The sequence below is a fragment of the Miscanthus floridulus genome, chromosome 9, assembly GCF_019320115.1.
Source record: "Miscanthus floridulus cultivar M001 chromosome 9, ASM1932011v1, whole genome shotgun sequence".
NCBI classification, from domain to species: Eukaryota; Viridiplantae; Streptophyta; class Magnoliopsida; order Poales; family Poaceae; genus Miscanthus; species Miscanthus floridulus.
Genome location: NC_089588.1, coordinates 80,394,996 through 80,400,655, shown reverse-complemented (window position 1 = coordinate 80,400,655; position 5,660 = coordinate 80,394,996). Strand labels below are relative to the sequence as shown.

General features: G+C 48.3%; 1 pseudogene; it reads left to right on the top strand.

Moving 5' to 3' along the window:
* Positions 1-566: 566 nt before the first annotated feature.
* Positions 567-5,439, top strand: LOC136480148 (uncharacterized; annotated as a pseudogene).
* The last annotated feature ends 221 nt before the right edge of the window (positions 5,440-5,660 follow it).

Genomic DNA, 5,660 nt, shown 5'->3' with positions numbered 1-5,660 from the left:
GAGCCTAGAAACCAACTAGCGAACAGGCTGTGTGATTGAAACAGAATGTTTTTTCTTTATACTAAACAAACACCGTGTATGTTTATGAAACAAATCAGACAGCTCCCTTGGTCGTTGTCGGCATTTGTAGAAACAAATAACATGTGTGTTGAGGCAACGGGTTGCCGTGGCGGTGGCGGCGGTGGAAGCAGAGGGGGTGAAGGCGGGGTGCGGTAGCGGTGAAGGAAGACACGTGGGGTGCAGCAACGGTGAAGGAAATGGCGTGGTGCAGCAGCGGCGAAGGTGGGGGGGGGGGCAGCAGCGAAGGTGGGGTGCGACAGCAATGGAGGCAGGGTGTGACAGCGGTGGTTTGTCCTGCTACTCTGCCACCGAGATCTACAGCCTGCCTGGCTCCGGTGTGGCTCACCTATCGACAAGCTCCATTGCCTTCCTCTGGAGCTCACCCATTCACGAGCTCCATCGATTGTCTTGGTATGTATTTTGATATCCACTTCGATTTGAGGGTAGGACAGGGAGTTTAGCCCATGAATGTGATGTCAATCTGGTGCTTGCATTTTCCATAATAGATGGATAGACGATGGATACATGGTGCTCTCTTCACACCTAATTATATTAATGGTGTTCAAAATTTCATGAATTTTGTTGGAGAGAGATTTCTTGGGGATGCTGCAATTTTGTGTCCATGTAGTCGGTGTATTAACCAGATATCCATGGCTAAAAGAGATGTGGAGAGGAACATATTGCTCAATGGGATGTCTAGTACATATACAAGGTGGATTCATCATGGAGAGGCTAATGGTGTTCATGTTTTTGAGGATCCAGTTGATGTGGATCCACATTCTAATCCTATGCAACATGACAACAATGCTGCAGATAGAGTTGTAGATATCTTAACAGACCTCATGGGGGCTCAACTACCTTGTAATGATGCAGCGGCTGGAGATGGCAACCCATCAAGTAACCATGAGTCTGTTTTCAAAACTTTGATGGAAGAGGCAAAGCATGAGCTATATCCTGGCTGCACTGAATTTTCAAGGTTCTCATTTGTAGTCAGGATGCTCCATTTGAAGTCATACTATAGGATCAGCAACTCAGCATTTTCTGCACAATTGAAAGTCTTATGCAAAGCATTCCCAGAGTACAATTGTCTTCCCAATTCATATGAATAAGCAAAGAAAATCCTGCATACTTTAGGACTGGGTTATGTGTCAATACATGTTTACCCAAACAATTGCATACTATTTAGAAAGGACTATGCATAACTTGATATTTGTCCAGTTTGTAAAGCATCAAGATGGAGAGATCCTATGAATAAGAAGGTTCCAGAAAAAGTATTGCGGCATTTCTGTTGATACCTAGGCTTCAACGGATATTTGCTACCAAGAAAACAGCAGAGGAAGCACAGTGGCATAAGTTGAATAGGGAACCCAAAGAGAAGGAAATGTCCCATCCTGCGGATGGAGAGGCGTGGAAAGATTTTGATAAATGCTGGCTAGATTTTGCTAATGATGCAAGGAACCTTAGACTTGGTCTGGCTACAGATGGTTTCAATCCGTTTGGCAATATGAGATCATCTTATAGTATGTGGCCTATTTTTGTGATTCCATACAACTTACCACCTTGGTCATGTATGCAAGAATCAAATTTCATGATGGCTTTGTTGATTCCTGGTCCTAGATCACCTGGGAAGCACTTTGATGTTTTTCTCCAGCCTCTTATAGAGGATTTACTTAGTCTTTGGTCTGGTGTGGATACAGTTGATGCTCTGACAGGAAAAGATTTTAAGCTTCGTGTTGCCGTGTTGTGGTGCATTCATGACTATCCATCACTTAGTACTCTGTCTGGTCATACCACAAAAGGTTTCTTTGCTTGTCTCCATTGTGACAAAAATCCTCTATCATATTCCATAAGGAGCAAGCTTTGTTATATTGGTCACTGTCGTTTCCTTTCTAGGCGTCATCATTTGCGCATGAACAATGAATATGCCTCTCTACATGAAAGCAAAGAGAAGCCAGGTACATTCGCAACTGAAGAGCTGTTAGAAGAATTGGACAAGGTAAAAGATGTTAGACCGGGTCAAAAAAGGAAGCGTTCAGAGGGACATGTGCCAATTTGGGGTAGGAGGGTTAGTTTGTGGGATTTACCATATTGGCCATCTTTGAAGCTTAGACACAATCTAGATGTGATGCACATTAAAAAGAATATTTGTGAAAACCTCCTTGGGACCCTTCTTGGCATACATGGGAAGTCAAAAGACAACCTTAATGCAAGGCTTGATCTTGCTTATTTGAATATTAAACCAGAATTGCAATTACAGCCAAACAGAGATGATTATGACATGCCTGAAGCTAGATACACATTGTCTAGGGCAAAAAAGATTAAATTCTATAATTTTTTTAAGGAAGCAAAGTTTCTAGACAGCTATGCTGCAAATATCAAAAGATGCATAACTACAGAGGGAACCAGCTTGCATGGCCTTAAAACTCATGACTGCCACATTCTGTTGCAAAGGGTATTACCTGTTGGTATGAGAGGTATTTTGGATGATGATATATATGTAGCGATTGCCGAGCTTGGGAATTTTTTAGGGAATTGTGTAGCCAAACACTCAACAAAGACATCTTGGTTCGAATGAAGACAGAAATACCAGTTATACTATTCAAGCTTGAAAAAATATTTCCACCTGCTTTTTCTTTTGTAATGGTTCACCTTATTGTCCATTTTCCTGACGAGGCAATGCTTCGAGGGCCAGTGCAATTTGGGTGGATGTATCCTGTTGAGCGACGATTGTACACTTCGAAGTGGTCGGTTAGGAATAAGGCACGGCCGAAAGGCTCAATTGCTGAGGCTTATGTTGCAGACAAAGCCCTCACATTCTGCTCTAGGTATATGGACGATGTGGAGACTAGGTTTAACCGAGAACCGAGAAATCTAGAATTCTCAGATCCATCGGCCTATAATATTGATGTTTTTGGACACGGTGTTAATCTGATTGGTGCATGTAACTTCGGTTACTCTAAAGATTTTGATCAAATGGTTTGGTATGTCCAATATAATTGCAATCAAGTCTAGGATTATATAAAGTACGTTCTAACCTCTCTATCTTGTACTATTGCACATTTGCATTTTCATCTAATTGCTGAAATTTGTTTGTTCACAGAATATTTCAAGGCGAATTACAGGAAGCAGGGGTGCAAGCAGCTGATATTGATAGAAGGACTAGGCTTGGATTTGCTACTTGGTTCAGGAACCATGTTAGTTGTGTAACATTTTGTTTTTTATATACATTGTGTTTTGGTTAATGATTTGCTAATCCGCAATCCCTATTGTAGATGTGGAAGTTGAACAATTCAGATACTTTAGATGATGTTATGTTTGCCTTAGCTTGTGGCCCTGACTTGAGAGTAAGATGTTTGTCGGGGACCAATACTAGGGTACCCGAAGAGGAGGAGCTAATAACCATCAACATTGATTTGTCCGGGCAGTCAAGAGCGCGACTACAGCTCTAACCGACCCCCAGGTGTGCAAACTCTGCCTCGCCCGACCCCTAAGGGTTGGCTCTGCCTTGCCCGACACCGAGGCCGCGGGCTCCGCCTCGGCCGACCCATGAGGGTTGGCTCCACCTCGCCCAACACCGAGGCCGTGAGCTCTGCTTTGCCCAACACCAAGGTAGCGGGCTCCACCTCACCCGACCCCTGAGGTTGTCTCCGCCTAACCAACACCGAGCTCATGGGCTCTACCCCGCCCGACCCCTGAGGGATGGCTTTGCCTCACCCAACACCAAGGCCATGGGCTCTGCCTCACCCGACCCCTGAGGGTGGCTCCGCCTCGCTCGACACCAAGGCCATGGGCTCCACCTCGCCTGACCCCTGAGGGTGGCTCCACCTCACCCAACCCCTGAGGGTGGCTCTGCCTCGCCCAACCCTTGAGGGTGGCTCCACCTCGCCCGACCCCTAAGGATGGCTCCACCTCGCCCGACACCGAGGCCGCAGGCTCCACCTCGCCCAACCCCTGGGTTTGGGCTTTGCTCGCCCGACACCGAGGCCACAGGTTTCGCCTCGCCCGATCCCTGAGGGCGGGCTCCGCCTCACCCAACACTGAGGTCGTGGGCTCCACCTTGCCTGACCTCTAAGGGTTGGCTCCACCTCGCCTGAGCCTTGGGTTTGCACTCCGCTTCGCCCAGCCTCTAGGGAGGAACTCCGCCTCGCCCGACCCCGAGGCCGGGGGCTCTGTCTCATCCAACGGAGACCCATACCACCATTGACCACTCTAGGTCCAAGCGTATGGGCCTAAGTCAAAGCTCTAACACCAAGGAGGTGACCGACATGCACCGATATAACCCGTGGCCATGATGGGCCATACCTAAGGATTCACATCAGGAACAGCGTCGGGCGAACCGGTGTTGTTCTACCTAACCCTCGTACGAACACTGACAGGCATATCAGTTCACCACAACGTTCGCCAGGATAGAGTGGAGTGCCATGACCTAGAGGCGACGTCTGCGCATGGCGCCAGTGACGGATAGGGCCGTGACATGAAGCTGTCCCTGTTGATGTCTATAGGGTCAGTAGGACCTGCATAGAAGAGAAGAAGGACCCAACAATCCTAGAGGACTTCTTCTCCTTCTGATTCTCCTTTTTTCCCTCCGCTGTAACCCATGCTTTCCCTTGGCCTATAAAAGGGAAAGCAGGGCATCCCATTAGAGCCATCAGACCAACAATCACAACAACATCGCTTCAAACCATTGGACTAAATCCAATCAATCCACCAAACCTCGAATATGCAGCCAAACAGCGATCGAGCTCTCGGCACCCATTTGTTTCTTCCATCAGAGACTTGGGACCTGTCCCTCTCTCGACCATTTATAACCCCTACTATGAACTTTCAGTGTGAGTAACACGATCAACAGCAATGAACTGGACATAGGGACATTCTACCCAAACCAATATAAGCCTCGTGTCCTCTTAGCACACTATCTGGGCCAGACGCGCAATATTAGAAATTTACTAGTCGGTGGCAACTAGAAACACCGATAGTTGGCATGCCAGGTAGGTGCCTTTTGCACATCTCAACATCCACACCAGGCCTCGGATGGCTAGTCACAACTTCAGCTGGGTCCTAGGCACGCATGTGTGTTTTAGGGACCTAGACTTTATCATCACGACGGAGGGAGAGTTGGCGATGGCTCCCACCGCCATTTGACCTCTTCACTCTATCGGCCTCGACACAATCGCCAAGGCGCTTGAGGAGCTACAGCTGCATGCACCGGAGGCCCCCGCCCCCAAGAGCAACCAACTCCTCGACTTCGACAACGGGAGGTTGGAGTGCCGGCTCGACGCCTTCCTGGGACCCGACCATCCTGGGAAGACCTGCGCCACCTCACCTTCTCGTTTGCCAATGTCATGGCACAGCTCGTCGGAGGGGAGCTGCTCTCTCTAGAATACCTCATCCGGAGCGCCCCGACAGCGCTCCCGTTCGGTCTCCACAATGCCACAGAGACCGATGGCCACCTTGTGGCACGACGCACGCCTCCGTCCCCTGTGAACAACGAGTTTGTGGGGATGACCGAATATGTCATGGAGTGTTTCCACAACCTCCTCATAGGAGAATTGGAGTCGCCCTCCAGCTCTGACTCAGGCAGGAGGAGCCATCACCCCTCT